Source organism: Pleurodeles waltl, chromosome 2_1, assembly GCF_031143425.1.
Source record: "Pleurodeles waltl isolate 20211129_DDA chromosome 2_1, aPleWal1.hap1.20221129, whole genome shotgun sequence".
Lineage (NCBI taxonomy): Eukaryota > Metazoa > Chordata > Amphibia > Caudata > Salamandridae > Pleurodeles > Pleurodeles waltl.
In genome coordinates, this window is record NC_090438.1 from 644713892 (window position 1) to 644733385 (window position 19494).

Genomic DNA, 19494 nt, shown 5'->3' on the forward strand with positions numbered 1-19494 from the left:
CTAGCGCCCAAGACAGGAAACGCCCCAAAGCGCAACATGGACACAACCAAATTTTTGAAGGAAAACAGAGGTGTTTTTTGCAAAGTGCCTACCTGTAGATTTTGGCCTGTAGCTCAGCCGCCACCTAGGGAAACCTACCAAACCTGTGCATTTCTGAAAACTAGAGACCTAGGGGAATCCAAGATGGGGTGACTTGTTTGGCTCGGACCAGGTTCTGTTACCCAGAATCCTTTGCAAACCTCAAAATGTGGCTAAAAAAACACATGTTCCTCACATTTCTGTGGCAGAAAGTTCTGGAATCTGAGAGGAGCCACAAATTTCCTTCCACCCAGCGTTCCCCCACGTCTCCCGATAAAAATGATACCTCACTTGTGTGGGTAGGCCTAGCGCCCGCGACAGGAAACGCCCCAAAGCGCAACGTGGACACATCACAGAAAACAGACCTGTTTTTAGCAAAGTGCCTACCTGTGGATTTTGGCCTGTAGCTCAGCCGCCACCTAGGGAAACCTAACAAACCTGTGCATTTCTGAAAACTAGAGACCTAGGGGAATCCAAGATGGGGTGACTTGTGTGGCTGGGGCCAGGTTCTGTTACCCAGAATCCTTTGCAAACCTCAAAATTTGGCTAAAAAAACACATGTTCTTCACATTTCTGTGGCAGAAAGTTCTGGAATGTGAGAGGAGCCACAAATTTCCTTCCACCCAGCGTTCCCCCACGTCTCCCGATAAAAATGATACCTCACTTGTGTGGGTAGGCCTAGCGCCCACGACAGGAAACGCCCCAAAGCACAACGTGGACACAACCAAATTTTTTAAGGAAAACAGAGGTGTTTTTTGCAAAGTGCCTACCTGTAGCTTTTGGCCTGTAGCTCAGCCGCCACCTATGGAAACCTACCAAACCTGTGCATTTCTGAAAACTAGAGACCTAGGGGAATCCAGGATGGGGTGACTTGTGTGGCTGGGACCAGGTTCTGTTACCTTTGCAAACCTCAAAATGTGGCTAAAAAAACACATGTTCCTCACATTTCTGTGGCAGAAAGTTCTGGAATCTGAGAGGAGCCACAAATTTCCTTCCACCCAGCATTCCCCCACGTCTCCCGATAAAAATAATACCTCACTTGTGTGGGTAGGCCTAGAGCCCGCGACAGGAAATGCCCCAAAGCGCAACGTGGACACATCACAGAAAACAGACCTGTTTTTAGCAAAGTGCCTACCTGTGGATTTTGGCCTGTAGCTCAGCCGCCTCCTAGGGAAACCTACCAAACCTGTGCATTTCTAAAAACTAGAGACCTAGGGGAATCCAAGATGGGGTGACTTGTGTGGCTGGGACCAGGTTCTGTTACCCAGAATCCTTTGCAAACCTCAAAATTTGGCTAAAAAAACACATGTTCCTCACATTTCTGTGGCAGAAAGTTCTGGAATCTGAGAGGAGCCACAAATTTCCTTCCATCCAGCGTTCCCCCACGTCTCCCGATAAAAATGATACCTCACTTGTGTGGGTAGGCCTAGCGCCCACGACAGGAAACGCCCCAAAGCGCAACGTGGACACAACCAAATTTTTGAAGGAAAACAGAGGTGTTTTTTGCAAAGTGCCTACCTGTAGATTTTGGCCTGTAGCTCAGCCGCCACCTAGGGAAACCTACCAAACCTGTGCATTTCTGAAAACTAGAGACCTAGGGGAATCCAAGATGGGGTGACTTGTGTGGCTCGGACCAGGTTCTGTTACCCAGAATCCTTTGCAAACCTCAAAATTTGGCTAAAAAAAACACATGTTCCTCACATTTCTGTGGCAGAAAGTTCTACAATCTGAGAGGAGCCACAAATTTCCTTCCACCCAGCGTTCCCCCATGTCTCCCGATAAAAATGATACCTCACTTGTGTGGGTAGGCCTAGCGCCCGCGACAAGAAACGCCCCAAAGCGCAACGTGGACACATCACAGAAAATAGACCTGTTTTTAGCAAAGTGCCTACCTGTAGATTTTGGCCTCTAGCTCAGCCGCCACCTAGGGAAACCTACCAAACCTGTGCATTTCTGAAAACTAGAGACCTAGGGGAATCCAAGATGGGGTGATTTGTGTGGCTCGGACCAGGTTATGTTACCCACAATCCTTTGCAAACCTCAAAATTTGGCTAAAAAAACACATGTTCCTCACATTTCTGTGGCAGAAAGTTCTGGAATCTGAGAGGAGCCACAAATTTCCTTCCACCCAGCGTTCCCCCACGTCTCCCGATAAAAATGATACCTCACTTGTGTGGGTAGGCCTAGCGCTCGCGACAGGAAATGGCCCAAAACACAACGTGGACACATCACATTTTTTCATAGAAAACAGTGCCTACGTGTGGATTTTGGCCTCTAGCTCAGCCGGCACCAGGGGAAACCTAGCAAACCAGCGCATTTTTGAAAACTAGAGACCTAGGGGAATCCAAGATGGGGTGATTTGCGGGGCTCTGACCAGGTTCTGTTACCCAGAATCCTTTGCAAACATCAAAATCTGGCCAAAAAACACTTTTTCCTCTCATTTCGGTGTCAGAAAGTTCTGGAATCTGAGAGGAGCCACAAATTTCCTTCCACCCAGCAATCCCCTAAGTCTCTCCATAAAAATGGTACCTCACTTGTGTGGGTAGGCCTAGCGCCCACGAAAGGAAATGGCCCAAAACACAACTTGGACACAACACATTTTTTCACAGAAAACAGAGGTGTTTTTTGCAAAGTGCCTACATGTGGATTTTGGCCTCTAGCTCAGCCGGCCCCGGGGGGGGGGTGAAATGCCCTAAAATAAATTTGACCCCCCACCCCCCCAAGCCCCCCCTGCCCAGGTGCGACCCTTGCCTACGGGGTCGCTACCCCTGCGTGACATTGGCGCCAAAAAACTAATTCCCGGTGCCTAGTGGTTTCTGCCCGCTTGGGGGCAGATTGACCTAAAATCGACCAATCTGCCCCCAAAGGGGGCAGAAATGCTCTAAATACAGTTTGCCCCCCAGGGAAGCGACCCTTGTCTGATGGGTTTCTCCCCATCTCTAAAAAAACAAATAAACAAATAAACAAAAAACAGAAAAAAACAAAAAAACATTTGCCCTGGCGCCTAGAGGTTTCTGCCCCCCCTGGGGGCAGATCGGCCTAATAATAGGCCGATCTGCCCCCGGGGGGGGAGAAATGGCCTAAAATAAATTTGCCCCCCCAAACCCCCCCCACCCCCCCACCTCGGAGCGACCCTTGCCTACTGGGTCGCTCCCCCTGCGTGACATTGGCGCCAAAAAACGAATCCCCGGTGCCTAGTCGTTGCAGATTGACCTAAAATCGACCAATCTGCCCCCAAGGGGGGCAGAAATGGTCTAAACACAGTTTGCCCCCCAGGGGAGTGACCCTTGTCTGATGGGTCGCTCCCCATCTCTAAAAAAACAAACAAACTAAAAAAAAAACACTAAAAAAAAATTTGCCCTGGCAACAAGAGGTTTCTGCCCCCAGGGGGGGCAGAAATCGCCTAAAATAAATTTGCCCCCCGAACACCCCCCCTGTCCCCCCCCCCCCCCGGAGCGACACCTTGCGTACGGGGTCGCTCCCCTTACATGACATTGGCGCCAAAAAACAAATCCCCGTGCCTAGTGGTTTCTGCCCCCTTGGGGCAGATTGACCTAAAATCGACCAATCTGCCCCCAAGGGGGGCAGAAATGGTCTAAATACAATTTGCCCCCCAGGGGAGCGACCCTTGCCTGATGGGTCGCTGCCCATCTCTAAAAAAAAAAAAAAAAAATTGCCCTGGCGCCTAGAGGTTTCTGCCCCCCCTGGGGGTAGATCGGCCTAATACCAATAGGGTGATCTGCCCCCAGGGGGGCAGAGATGGCCTAAAATATTTTGGCCCCCCCACCCCCCTGGGGGGCGACCCTTGACTACAAGGTCGCTCCCCTGGTGTGACGGCGCAAAAAAAAAGATCCCTGGTGCCTAGTGGTTGACCTACAATCGGCCGATCTGCCCCCAAAGCGGGCAGAAATGGCCTAAATACATTTTGCCCCTCCAGGGGAGCGACCCTTGTCCAAGGGGGTCGCTCCCCATCTGTAAAACATAAAAACAAAAAAATCCCTGGTGCCTAGTGGTTTCTGCCCCCTTGGGGGCAGATCAGCCGAATCAAAATAGGCTGATCTACCCCCCCCAGGGGGGCAGAAATGGCCTAAAATAATCCCCCCCCCCCAGGGAGCGACCCTTGCCTAAGGGGTCGCTCCCCTTGCGTGAAATTCACGCAAAAAAAAAACTCCCTGGTGTCTAATGGTTTCTGCCCCCCTTGGGGGCAGATTGGCCTCATCAAAATAGGCCAATCTGCCCCCAAGGGGGGCAGAAATGGCCTAAATATAATTTGCCCCCTAGGGGAGCGACCCTTGCCTAAGGGGTCGCTCCCCACCTAAAAAAAAAAGAAAACATAACAAAAAGAAATAAAAAAAAAAAGATCCCTGGTGCCTAGAGGTTTCTGCCCCCCCTGGGGGCAGATCGGCCTAATAATAGGCCGATCTGTCCCCAGGGGGGGCAGAAAAGGCCTTCCCAAAAAAATGCCCCCCCTGGGAGCGACCCTTGCCAAAGGGGTCGCTCCCGTTGCGTGAAATTCACGCGCAAAAACAAACTCCCTGGTGTCTAATGGTTTCTGCCCCCCTTGGGGGCAGATTGGCCTCATCAAAATAGGCCAATCTGCCCCCAAGGGGGGCAGAAATGGCCTAAATATATATTGCTCCGTAGGGGAGCGACCCTTGCCTAAGGGATCGCTCCCCACCAAAAAAAAAAAGAAAACATCACAAAAAAAAAATAACTAAAATAAAGGTCCCTGGTGCCTAGAGGTTTCTGCCCCCCCCCCCCCGGGGGCAGATCGGCCTAATAATAGGCCAATCTGCCCCCAGGGGGGGCAGAAAAGGCCTTCCTAAAAAAATGCCCCCCCGGGAGCGACCCTTGCCCAAGGGGTCGCTCCCTTTTGCCAATTTCACTGAAAAAAAAAAAATCCCTGGTGTCTAGTGGGGTTTCAAAAGCCGGATTGCAAGCAATCCGGCTTTTGAAACCTGTGAGAGACTTCAAAGGGAAGGAAATACATTTCCTTCCCTTTGAAGCCTCTCGGGGCCTCCCCCATGGGATTGAAAAAGAAATGCAAAAGCATTTCTTTTTCAATCGCGCTGGAAGCTCTGCTTCCAGCGCGATGGGGGAGACCCTGTGACTAATCAGTGCGCGCTCGCGCGCTGACGTCACAGGGGGGTTTGGGGGGGTCGGGGGTGGGAGGGGAAGGGCTTCCCCTTCCATCCCTGACTTGGGGGGGTGGGGGGGAACCCCACAGAGGGAGCGAGAGCCGCACTGTGCCTCAGGACGTAACCATTACGTCCTGGGCACAGAAGGGGTTAAGGATGGGAAGCCATTCACAGTAAAAGAGACCCAAAAGGTGAAATGATGAGATAAAAAAAGGGTGTGCCAGACCATAGCTTTAATTTTTGCAGCAGGTGCCGTGGTACCAGGTCCCAGAGCCCTAAACTGCGCAATGAAGCCTGTTTAGTGCTGCATTTTATTATTCAAATAGCAGCTTGGATCCATTTCCTCCCTTGCACTAGGGTACACATTACACTGGCTATGCTACTGAGAGTGTGAGAGGGAGGGCTGGAAGGAAAATTGAAACAAAGAACATATGAAGAGACAAAAGAACAAGAAGGAAGGGCCAAAACCAATGAAAGGTGGATGCAAGGGTGAAAGGACTGATGGATGAAATATAAAACAGCATTACATGGGTAGGTGAAAGAAAGATTGAGTGGAATTATGATAGACTGGATAAATGGGCTGATGGATGAATGGCAGTTTGGATGGATGGGTAAATTGATAAAAGGAGAGTAAAATGATGGAAGGATGAAAAAGAAGGGATCTGTAGATATGAAAACAAGGAATGAATGGCTGGAAGTGTGAGTGGAAGGATTGGAGTATGGTGAAAGAGTAATGATGAAAAGATGGGCAGATAGAATGGTGAAGGAAGGATGGATGGAAGTATGACGAGATGGATGGATGGATGCATGAATGGCTTAAATGATGTACAGACAGATGGACAGAAGGTGGGATGAAGGGACCTCATATAGACCCTCATTATGACATTGGCGCTAAGTACCCCTTACCGCCATGCTGACTGACGCCAACATACCGCTGCGGCGGCGGATCACCGCTTCCCATATAATGACACACACATAGAAATCCGTCACTATACGGCCACACACACAAGTCCATCAGCCCAAAGGTCGGCGATAAACTAGTGGTAGTAAAACCCACACTGTTACACCAACAGAACTACGCCCACAACATTATGACCCACGAATCACCATGGCGGACATCCAATGGCAGTAAACCATTGGTGCTACATACCGTTGCGCTCAAAATACACTGACACATACAAAACTACACCACATTGGACAATTCGAACCACACACCTGACACACATATACACACCACACCCACACAACTATAAAACACACACCCACACTACGCGCAACCCTTTATGACTACAAACAAGTGCCACAAGAGAGACAGCGAGACCACAGACAAGACCACAGCCACACACCACCATCACCTATACACCATCCACACACCTCACATCACACAACCCAACACATCACCCCCACACACCCTCACCCACACCACTCACACTACACCCGTGGTACCACAGCAACACCCCAGGTTCTCTGAGGAGGAGCTGAGGGTCATGGTGGAGGAAATCATCCGGGTAGAGCCACAGCTATTCGGATCACAGGTGCAGCAGACATCCGTTGCTAGGAAGATGGAGCTATGGTGAAGAATCATGGACAGGGTCAACGCCATGGGACAGCACCCCAGAACAAAGGATGACATCAGGAAGAGGTGGAACGACCTACGGGGGAAGGTGTGTTCCACAGCAGCATGACACCAAATAGCTGTAAAGAGGACTGGCGGTAGACCCCCACCTCCTTCCCCACAACTAACAACATAGGAGGAGCAAGTCTTGGAAATCATGCATCCTGAGGGCCTGGCAGGAGTAGGAAGAGGACTGGACACTTGTAAGTCAAATCTGTATTACTATCAACCCCCCCTACAGGCATGCCATCACAAACCCCTACCATAACCCTCACTCCCATTACTCCACCACCTCCCACAGACCCCACAATCACAACCCACCCCTCCCAATACCAAGCCCTGCATGCAACACCAATGCATGGGCCCCCATCACAGACCTGCATGGACACCTATCACTAAAGCATGCACACTAGAGGGAATCAGCAAGCCCACCAATTAACTACTCACACATGGCAAAGCTGCCAGGGCAATAAAATCCTTAGAGGGCAACACACCCATGGACAAGATGTCACACGCAGAAACAATAACACTGCATTTACATCCCCACAGGTCCCCTCAGTCAACATCACCGGAGAGGAGGTGCCGGCAACATCCAGTTCCCCCGCCGAAGAGGACCACAGTGATGACAGCAGCTCTGGATGCCTGGATCTGGATGACCAACCTGGCCCATCAGGGATCTCCGGACATGTCGGTTACCCAGGCACAGTCCATACCACTACAGAGCCTCCCCCCTTGGAAAACACCACAACAGTACCCACCCAGCGGGCCCATACCTCTGTCCCCAGGACACGTCAATCAGCAGTGTGTCCATCACTACAGGGACCCCAGGCCACCCCACAAAAACACTGGAGTCAGTGGCAGTGGGTACACTGTTTAGGGGACAGAGGCACATGACAACAGGGAAGCTGGGGGACTCCTGTGCGACAGGGGAAGGACAGGCCCAGTGAACCGACTCTCCAGGAGGCACTCACCAAGATCCTGGTAGCATACCACCATTTCCAGGAGACGATGGGCCAGATGCTGGACAAGTTGCAGGAGAACCAGCGGCTGCAGGAGGGACAGTACCTGGGGATCAGGGAGGACTTGAATGACATAAACACTACCCTGTTCACTATTGCAGGGGTGCTGGCAGACATGGCCAACATTATAAGGGAGGCATTGGCACACCACCAGGCCCCTACCACTAGCCACACCGATGAATAGCCCTCTACCTCTGCTGCCGCTAGTGGACAGGAGGCCTTGCCACAGGACCAACAGATATGGGATGCTGCTATTCCTCTAGATAAAGGCATCATGCTCAGACCCAAAATACTTAGCATTGACATGGGAGATGTACTGGTCCGCCAGGCACACTATCTGCACATTCATAGAGTGAAAGCTCTTTTGATTTCTGAACACCCGTTCATTTCTCTGGGGGGAGACAAATACAATATGCGTACCATCAATAGCCCAATAATGTTGGGTATTTGTCCCATTATATAGAAATCTGCTTTCACTGTGGCCAAATCCTCCACCTGGGAGAAAACGATGTAGCTGCGCATGTGTTTAATCAGGCCAGACAACACTCTTGTCAGAACTATTGAGACCATTGGCTGTGACATTCCTGCTGCCAAGCCCACTGTCTCTTGGAAAAAAACAATTGCCAAGAAATGGAGAATGGATAGCACTTGCACAATAAAGGGGGATCCCGGTGACGGATAGCAGATATCAGGTCAGGCTCTACTTGGGCGCACCCCTCCCCCTGAAGATGGAGAACCACCCCGCAAATGGTCCCTGCAATGCAGGCAGAAGCCAGAGACTATTGCCAAGACACCCACTAGGAAATAGGACTTTTCTGATTGTCACTCTTGTGTCCCACCCTGTCACCCTGTCCACCTTGAACTGCCATTGCTCCACTTCATATGGCCCCTTGGACAATGGACTTATGATCCACATAGCCTGGACTCTATCCTTGATTTTCCATCACCATCAACCCCGCCCGTTACACCCCCCCCCTCTATTTAGCTGCACTTAAAGTAACACCATTTGAAAAATAATACACGTATGGAGTCTGTAAAATGATTGAACTATGCATTCATTTAACAAGGTATAAACACTGCAATACAACTCTACAGTAATGTATACACACGAGTGACCTGTAGTTGGCTGCAGTCAACACACCAGGACCAATTGTGGGGCACAAATATCTGGAAATAGAGATGCCAAAGGGTACAGTGAGTGGCCATATAAGAGGGAAAATCAGCCTGCCAGTGACAATGTCAAACACAAAACAGTCATTTAAATTTGAAGTTACACTCTCTTACCTGTGTGTCATTGGAAGTATTGTCAAATTACTGCACTTCTGTTGTCCTCATCCTCATCCATTTCCTCCTCATCTTCACTGTCCACAGGGTCCACTGCTGCCACACGCCCATCACCAGCCTCCTCCTCCTGCAGAAAAGGCACCTGGCAACGCAAGGCAAGGTTGTGCAACATACAGCATGCCACGATGATCTGGCAGACCTTCTTAGGTGAGAAGCACAGGGAGCCACCTGTCAGATAGCGGCAATGAAACCTAGCCTTCTGGAGGCCGAATGTCTTGTCTATGACTCTTCTTGTTCACCCATGTGCCTCATTGTAATGTTCCTCTGCCCTTGTCTTGGGATTCCACACTGGGGTCAGTAGCCATGAGAGGTTGGGGTAACCAGAATCACCCGCAAATATCGAGGGAGAACTGTTAGCCACACACTTACCCTTAGGGACAACACCATACCCATATACTAACATCCACTGGGTGGAAACAAGGGCTCACATATTAGCCACACACTGTGCCTATGGAGTTGAGCCATCACATATGGGATGCTGCTATTCCTCTAGATAAAGGCATCATGCTCAGACCCAAAATACTTAGCATTGACATGGGAGATGTACTGGTCCGCCAGGCACACTATCTGCACATTCATAGAGTGAAAGCTCTTTTGATTTCTGAACACCCGTTCATTTCTCTGGGGGGAGACAAATACAATATGCGTACCATCAATAGCCCAATAATGTTGGGTATTTGTCCCATTATATAGAAATCTGCTTTCACTGTGACCAAATCCTCCACCTGGGAGAAAACGATGTAGCTGCGCATGTGTTTAATCAGGCCAGACAACACTCTTGTCAGAACTATTGAGACCATTGGCTGTGACATTCCTGCTGCCAAGCCCACTGTCTCTTGGAAAAAAACAATTGCCAAGAAATGGAGAATGGATAGCACTTGCACAATAAAGGGGGATCCCGGTGACGGATAGCAGATACCAGGTCAGGCTCTACTTGGGCGCACCCCTCCCCCTGAAGATGGAGAACCACCCCGCAAATGGTCCCTGCAATGCAGGCAGAAGCCAGAGACTATTGCCAAGACACCCACTAGGAAATAGGACTTTTCTGATTGTCACTCTTGTGTCCCACCCTGTCACCCTGTCCACCTTGAACTGCCATTGCTCCACTTCATATGGCCCCTTGGACAATGGACTTATGATCCACATAGCCTGGACTCTATCCTTGATTTTCCATCACCATCAACCCCGCCCGTTACACCCCCCCCTCTATTTAGCTGCACTTAAAGTAACACCATTTGAAAAATAATACACGTATGGAGTCTGTAAAATGATTGAACTATGCATTCATTTAACAAGGTATAAACACTGCAATACAACTCTACAGTAATGTATACATAGGAGTGACCTGTAGTTGGCTGCAGTCAACACACCAGGACCAATTGTGGGGCACAAATATCTGGAAATAGAGATGCCAAAGGGTACAGTGAGTGGCCATATAAGAGGGAAAATCAGCCTGCCAGTGACAATGTCAAACACAAAACAGTCATTTAAATTTGAAGTTACACTCTCTTACCTGTGTGTCATTGGAAGTATTGTCAAATTACTGCACTTCTGTTGTCCTCATCCTCATCCATTTCCTCCTCATCTTCACTGTCCACAGGGTCCACTGCTGCCACACGCCCATCACCAGCCTCCTCCTCCTGCAGAAAAGGCACCTGGCAACGCAAGGCAAGGTTGTGCAACATACAGCATGCCACGATGATCTGGCAGACCTTCTTAGGTGAGAAGCACAGGGAGCCACCTGTCAGATAGCGGCAATGAAACCTAGCCTTCTGGAGGCCGAATGTCTTGTCTATGACTCTTCTTGTTCGCCCATGTGCCTCATTGTAATGTTCCTCTGCCCTTGTCTTGGGATTCCACACTGGGGTCAGTAGCCATGAGAGGTTGGGGTAACCAGAATCACCCGCAAATATCGAGGGAGAACTGTTAGCCACACACTTACCCTTAGGGACAACACCATACCCATATACTAACATCCACTGGGTGGAAACAAGGGCTCACATATTAGCCACACACTGTGCCTATGGAGTTGAGCCATCACATATGGGATGCTGCTATTCCTCTAGATAAAGGCATCATGCTCAGACCCAAAATACTTAGCATTGACATGGGAGATGTACTGGTCCGCCAGGCACACTATCTGCACATTCATAGAGTGAAAGCTCTTTTGATTTCTGAACACCCGTTCATTTCTCTGGGGGGAGACAAATACAATATGCGTACCATCAATAGCCCAATAATGTTGGGTATTTGTCCCATTATATAGAAATCTGCTTTCACTGTGGCCAAATCCTCCACCTGGGAGAAAACGATGTAGCTGCGCATGTGTTTAATCAGGCCAGACAACACTCTTGTCAGAACTATTGAGACCATTGGCTGTGACATTCCTGCTGCCAAGCCCACTGTCTCTTGGAAAAAAACAATTGCCAAGAAATGGAGAATGGATAGCACTTGCACAATAAAGGGGGATCCCGGTGACGGATAGCAGATATCAGGTCAGGCTCTACTTGGGCGCACATCTCTGTGATTGTGTCCCTGTCCAGTCTATAGGTGATGATAATGTGCCTGTCCTCCATTGTTGCCAAGTCCACCAGTGGCCTGTACACGGGGGATGTCTCCATCTCCTATTCATCCGCTGCGGTTGCAATCTAGGGGGCAAAACGGTGAGGAGCTGGTCAGTATCCCATATTTCCAAACACTACACTTCATTGCATGTTGTGACTATAACAATATATTGTTGGATAGGCCCAAATGGTGCTTATGTGTACTGTGATGCAGTTAGGTGCCATGGCCTGCCCCCCCCCCTGAAATGGCATCTGCCTGTCCTGTTAGGTGGGACATGTGGAAATGAGGTAATTCCGCAGACGTTGTGCGCCGTTGTGGGAGGCGGTTGAAAACTGCTGTGCAACTCCTCATTGGTTAACATTGGGCCCTATGGGTCACAGTGGCCAATGGTGATGTACGCCAGTGGTGACGGTACGCACCACCGTGGACGTGAGCGCCATTTTCTATCTGTTCACTCACTTGCTACCTGACCTTCAGCAGGAGAGGACCTACACAGCATGTGCTGCTGTGACCTGTGTCTGGAACCTATCACGGCTCGTGTCACTGGAAAAAGGGCCCCTGCCTTCACCGCAGCAGAGTTGGAGTGACTGGTGGATGGAGTCCTACCCCAGTACTAAATGCTGTATGGACATCCAGACCAACAGGTGAGTACACTGCGATCACGACGCATGGGGCATGAATGCATGGAGTGGTGTGTGTGAAGGCCTCGTGTAAGGGCGGTTAGTGGAAGGGCACTGGGCAGCGTGCTGCATGTATGGTGGGCCATGTCTTTGCATAAGGGGATGTGAGGGCTAAGGTGGGCCATGAGTGTAACAGGCAGGACGATCTGACTGATACCATTTCCTATGTGTATTTCTCTGCAGGTCAGCACCTATCAGAAAAAGGGTTTATGGTGTGCCATCGCCAAGGACGTGCAGACCCTCGGGGTCTACGGTGGGTAGAGCACCCACTGTCAGAAACGGTGGGAGGACCTGAGACGCTGGGCATAGAAGACGGCAGAGGCCCACCTGGGGATGGCCTCGCAGAGAGGAAGGGGAGCCTGTCGAACCCTGACCCTCCTGAGGGCCCGCACACTGGCGGTGGCCTATCCGGAGATGGATGGGTGCTTGGGGGCATCACAGCAGCCACAAGGGGGTGAGTACAGTGCCCCAATTACTACTTGCACGTGGTGGTGTGACATCCGGGTGGGGGATGTGGGCCTGTGTGTGCCCCTAGGCCAGGCTGGACATTGCAGGGTAGGTCCGATGTTGGGCAGGGTCATGATGTAAAATACCTCCAACCAAGCTAGTAGGCATCCACTACTAGGCAGGGGTCTGTGGGACTCAGGTATGCTGCAATTGGCGTTAGGTGTCCCTATCCATGGGCGGGTGACTAGCATTGTGACTGTTAGTACATTGCCTAGTGCTTAGGGCTGTTCCCTGTGTGAGTGTGCTGTGTACACCAACGGTGGTGTTGTTGCCGCCAAGTGTATCCTTTGTCTCTCCTGCCCCTTTTTGTTTTGTCACCCTGTCCTTATGTGCATTAGTATCATCTGGTGAAAGAGCAGAGGCACGGGCGACGGAGAGAGCTGCATCCCACAGGGCCGAAGAGGCCGAATCCACCGACTGTGAGGGCACCAGTGGGATGGAGGGCGAGGTGAGCACCACGGCAGAGACTGGAGGGGACAGTTCGGACAGTGATACCTTCTCCAATGGTAACTCCCTGGTGGTAGCGGACACCTTTGTGCCCACCCCAACTACAGGTACAGCCGCCAACCCCCGTACCAGCACCGCCCTCTCAGCAGCCCCTCAGTGTGTTTCCTGTGCCCACTCACCCAGGAGGGTGGGCATCTCCTTCGCCCCAGGCACCTCAGGGCCCTCCCCAGTTAGCCCTGCTGCCCTGAGTGAGGAGGCTATTGACCTCCTGTGATCCATCTCTGTTGGGCAGTCAACCATTGTGAATGCCATCCAGGAGCTGGCAGCCCATTTGCAACAGACTAATGCATTCCTGGAAGGCATTCACTCTGGCATGGCGGCCCAACAGAGATTAATCCAGGCTCTGGCCTCCTCCATGATGGCAGCCATTGTCCCTGTTTCTAGCCTCCCCCTCCAACTTCCTCTACCCAATCCCATTGCCCACTACCCCAAACTATCCCAAGCACACAGGCAGACCAGCATGCACACAGGACAACAAACAGGAGTTGTTCAGGCAAACTCAAGCACCACACATCATCCCACAGGCACTCACACAAACACCATCCAGAAACAGACATACCATCATCTACTGCCTCCACTGTGTCCCCCTCCTCCTAATTGTCCACCTCCTTCCCAGGAGTGTCTACACTCACACCTGCATGCACTACATCCTCATCCACTACCACCATTACGACTATCACTACACATCCCTCACTAGCAGTCACCGCCCCCACAACCATGCACACATCCCCTGTGTCCTCTCCCACTGTGTCTGAGCCCCCTCCACCCAAAGTACATAAACGCAAGCACTCAGACACCCAACAGCCATCCACCTCAGAACAGCATCCAGCCTATGCACCTGCACCCAAAATCAGCAGACACCTCTTACAACGAATTCCTCTTCCTCCACTCCCAAACCTTCACCCTCTTCCCACCCCAATGTCCCTAAGAAGCTTTTCCTCTCCACAGTTGACCACTTCCCTACCACTCCCCCCATCCTTCACGTCGGGCCAGGGTGGTCAGAACCCAGGTGAGCACCTCAGCCACCCAGTCGATGGCCACAGTAGTGTTGACAGATACTGCAGGTGGGAGAGGATCCCGGGCACCAGGCAGCCACACTGAAAGGGTGCTTGCACCAGCAGCGTCTAGGAAGGTCAAGGAGGCACCACCAGCTGCGTCTAGGAAGGGCAAGGAGGCACCAAATGTGCTACAGGGAAGGGCAAGGAGGCACCCCCAGCTGCTACAGGGAAGGGCAAGGGGCAATCCCCGGTTACTGACAGGCAGGGCAAGGGGCCTGCACGAGCAGGCAAAATGGACAAGAGGATTGGTGCTGGGACTCACTCGGAGCCCCCACCAACAAACATGGTGGTTCAGCCGTCTGAGGCTGCAGGAGATGGGCTGGAGCCTCCCCCACCACTGCAAGCACCACCTCCTACACCACCGCCACCACCGCCACCAACAACACTGCCAGCAGCAGGCCCAGTGGGCAGCCGTATGAGGCTGCATGGGATGGGCTGAAGCCTCACCCTACCACTGCCAGCACCGACACCAGTACCGGCGCCAGCAGCAGCAGCCCAGTTGGCAGATGTCCGAGGCTGCAGGGGAAGAGCTGGAGCCTCCCCCCACAACTGCCAGCACTGCCACCAGCACCACTGCCAGCAGCAGCAGCCCCACTGGGCACCCGTCCACAGCTGCAGGGGAAGAACTGGAGCCTCCCCCTACCATTGCCAGCACCACCACCAGCAGCCCCAGTGGGCAGCTGTCCGAGGCTTTGGGGGAAGGGCTGGAGCCTCCCCCCACCACTGCCAGTTCCATAAGCAGCACCGCCACTGCCACCACTGAGCAGCCATTACCGCCGGCGGGCAGTGTGTAGTTCTGAATCCATGAGCTGTTGTGTGGCCTGGCCCCTGCAAATCCTGTGGGTCTGACACCCAGGTGAGAGACTGTGACCTTGCACTCCCCAAGATCTGCATCACTGGGCACAATGACCCCTCCAGAACCAGTGGAAGAAGCCATACACTAACCCCATCCTTCCCAGGCTGAAGTACACTGGGCACAATGCCCCCTCCAGAACCAGCGGAAGAAGCCATCCACTCACCCCATACTTCCCAGGATGAAGCACACTGGGCACAATGTACCCTCCAGAACCAGTGGAAGAAGCATCCACTCATCCCATCCTCCACAGGATGAAGCATTCTGGGCACAATGCCCCCTCCAGAACTAGTGGAAGAAGCCATCCACGAGAGAGACTGTGTCCTTGCACTCCAAAGGACCATGCACAGGGAATGTTGCCCCCTCCAGAGCATGTGGGCAAACCAACCACTAGAGAGACTGTGGCCTTCAACTCTCCAGAACCAAGTAGTGGGCGAACCACCCACTTGAGAGACTGTGGCCTTGCACTCCCCAGGACCAAGCAGTGGGCAAGCCACCCACTTGAGAGACTGTGGCCTTGTACTCCCCAGGACCAAGCAGAGGACATGTTGTCCCCTCCAGGACTAGTGGTGTTGTACCATTTTCCTGCTGAGGTGCCCCCCATTCCCCGTACCCCTGAGGTGCCTGTGTATTTTCAACCTGATGCCCCTGCACTGTTCTATCCGTGTTGTTGCAGGAGTAAGGTGGGGCCTTGGGTTATGTGATGTGACCCTGTGGCCAATGGACACTGAGGACTGGGCAGTGTCCCTATATTTGTAAATATGAATTTATGTTTGGATTTTGATGCACTTATTCCTAGTATTTTTTCGTATTACACTCACTTTCTTTAATTCATGTAATTCATTTTGTCCTTGCATTATTCCTGAGGGGTACGGGGGAATATGTAATGTTACTGCTTCTGGTTGTGTGTATGCTGTTGGGCGTGGGGGTGTTGCGTGTGTTTGTCACTCTCTTTTTCCTCCCCCCTCCCTTGTGTGCTAGGCGGCAGTACTCACAGTGATAAAAGAGCATGGGGAATATGTACAACTCGGGCTCCATGGCGTTGTGGTTGTTCCCTGAGTCTCCACAGGTGTGTCCTTTGACTTCTAAGATCTGTTTCCGCCAGGCTTTTGATGTCATTGGTACCGCCCCGGAAAAGGTGGCGGATAGGCCTGTCATAATACAGTGGTCGGTACATTGTCTTCTGCCTAGCTGTTGCCGGTTACCGCCGTGGTACATGTTGATTCCGCCGTGGCGGTCGGTGTGTTAAAGTGTCTGTTTGACCGTTTTACGCCGTGGTCATACTTCCATTTTTGTTACTGCCAGCCTGTTGGCGGTATTACCACTGCTTTATCACCGCCTGCCAGGGTTGTAATGAGGGCCATATTTTGGGCAGGGCTTATTTGCTTCCCCCACCTGATGGCATTTGAGGTATGGATAATATTTTGATTTTCTGGCTATGCCCTTGGTCCTAGGCCTTACATGTGCCTCACAATAGAGAATCCCCTCATGACATTATCTCTACATTGTACCAGCTTTCAAGCTTCAAGGTCTGTCTGGGTAAGACAGGTCTGTCAGGCTGATCGGCTGAGTGAGCAGCAGCTCTGCCCCCTAAAACCCACAAAGGTCTCCTGGCTAGAGAGGGTCATGCCAGAGGAACATCTAATTTTCACCTGCAGGTTGAATCAAGGATGTGAAGGGAAGGCACACATTTTGCCAGCCCTTGATCACAAAAGGAAGTAGTGCACTGTGTGGCTGCAACACAGCTCATTCCACTGGCACAAATTATTCCTATGCTCTAGTCCTGCATGACGTGTGGTTAGTGCACAGGAAAATGCAAGTTGATCAATGAAAGAAATGGAATCAGCTAGCCTTCCAGGCCCCATGTTCTCCAGTGCTTTTATAGCCCTTCAGCAGTTGAGTACAGAGTGACTTATATGCCCTTAGAGTATGGCCAGAAATCAATTCACATGTGTGGTTCATTTAAGACCAATGTGTCTAAAAGCTGCCCCATGATTTATGTGGGTTAAAGAGCAGGAGATAGCCAATATCAGAAGGCTTCCATCACTGAATGTGACTCATGGAAATCTACACAATGTACAGCAGGAGGTCATATAGTGCTCCAAAGTACACAAACAGACAGCCGAGAAATGCAAGCACAGGTATATTGTGTTTGTACACAATGTTATATAATAAATAACTTTTAGATCCTGATTACATTTAATTTTGATTGTTTCAGCTGAATCACATCTATGATTATGTTTTGAACTATGATGGTCTAACTTGATTTTATAGCTATGTAACAAATATGGGATAGAATTTTATTTAGTTTGTTCAATAAATATTTTGTGGTATTTGACTGTGTATATAGCTGTACAAATGCTCATGATATTTTTCACAAGCTTCTTTAGTATCACAGTTGGGATTTGGGATGTGGGCAACTTCAGAGCCTTGATCCCCTGCACGTCTCAAGAAAGTGGTGCAGTGCATGGACTGTAAGTGGCCAATTAGTCAATATGGGTCGACAGGTTGGGTCAGGTAGCTGAAAGTATAGAGTCTAAAGTAACAGATGTGATAAGTTACCCAGGGGTGGGGGGAGCTTTTTAAACTTTTATTGTGTTGCTATTGCTAGCCCTCTGGTGTTTAGAGTGGTAGATTTAGCCAGTGTGCAGTCTACGGCTGCTCTAGAAGCACTATTGGTGCTCAAAGAGGTGGGCAGGAAGCATCTATTGAAAACTAGGGCTCTTAAACAAGCCTTGGCTCATCAAAGGGTGTGCTCAGTGGTACTCCACAGAAGGCGTGACAGCAGTAATTGTGGCTTGTTCTACACCTAAGGCCAGGCTGAAGAAAATGAAGGTGGTGACAGAGGGTAGGGCAATAGAAGAGGGTGATCAGGCAGCTAGATGGGATGGCCTTAATGGTAAGATTTGCCCCAGTAGCAATTTTGGCTTTGCAGTGTGGGCCAAGCGTAAAGGATGCTTGTCAGGCTCCCCTGTTATGGAGTTACTGCTGTGGGAGAATACAGCATTAGGAGGGTCTGGCTGGGGAGGAGGGCATGCTGCGCCCTGTTGGATGCCAGGTGGCACCGTGGAATAGCAAAAAAGAAAGTCCCCATGTGTGCTGCATCACAAGTTGTAATGATGAAAGCACATTAAGGGCAAAAACGTGAAGGGCTACAGAAGCGTGTGGCCAGTGTATACAGAGGCTGCTTCTCTTCCACAATAGTGATAATGTTATATGTAGATGAGGATGGTGAGGAGAAGAGGGTCAGGAGGAGCAGTGTGCCAGGGGGGCTTCTCATTGCAGACCAGAGACAGAGGTTAGATTTGCTGACTGGGGGGCCATGATATTAGATAGGAGAGTAGCAAGACTGGTAGAAAATCTGATAAAGAAGATACATAAAATATAAGAAAATAGAGGACATGGTATGTTAAAGCAGAGAGACAGAAATAGCATAGGAAGGGGGTAATTTGTAATGGGAGAGGCACGAAAGGATAGGAAAGGGGAAGATAAACATGGAAGATGATTTTTGTGAATGGTGAGAATATTCAGGAAGATGAGTATGGGCCTATGCTTCGAAGGGGAATAACTAGATGGGTCCAAATGAAAAGGAGAAGGGAAAATAGGTTGGAGGTGACAGCTGGCAACTCCTGGGAGAGTGGAGCCAACCAAGGGAAAGCATAGGACTGGACCAGAAAGATTCAAGGAAGCTTTGGAGCATCCTCCGGATCAAAGAACACCACTAAGCTTTTTAATTATTTTGGAGACAGAGGTGTTAGTGATAGGGAGGTGCTTCTCTTGAGTGGTATTGGCAGGGGTAGGAGATTCAATGCAGATAAAAATGACATGCTATTGGGCAATGGGGAGAGGGATGATGAACTGGAAAAATATCAGATAGTATAATGGATCAAAAAGAAAAGTAGGAAGGAACTGATGAGTGGAAGTGGTAGTCGGAGGACATGAGTACACAGAGTTTGTACCAAGAGGTCAAGAGGATGGTACCAGAATGGGAGGTAACAGGGCAGGCCCTGAACTTGAAGCCAAGCAAGACTTCAATGGGTGTGATGCAAACCATTGATGCACAGTGTTTTGATTGAGTCTATTGGAGTTGGTTGTGAGGAAGGCTACTAAAGCAGAACTATGTGGCAGAC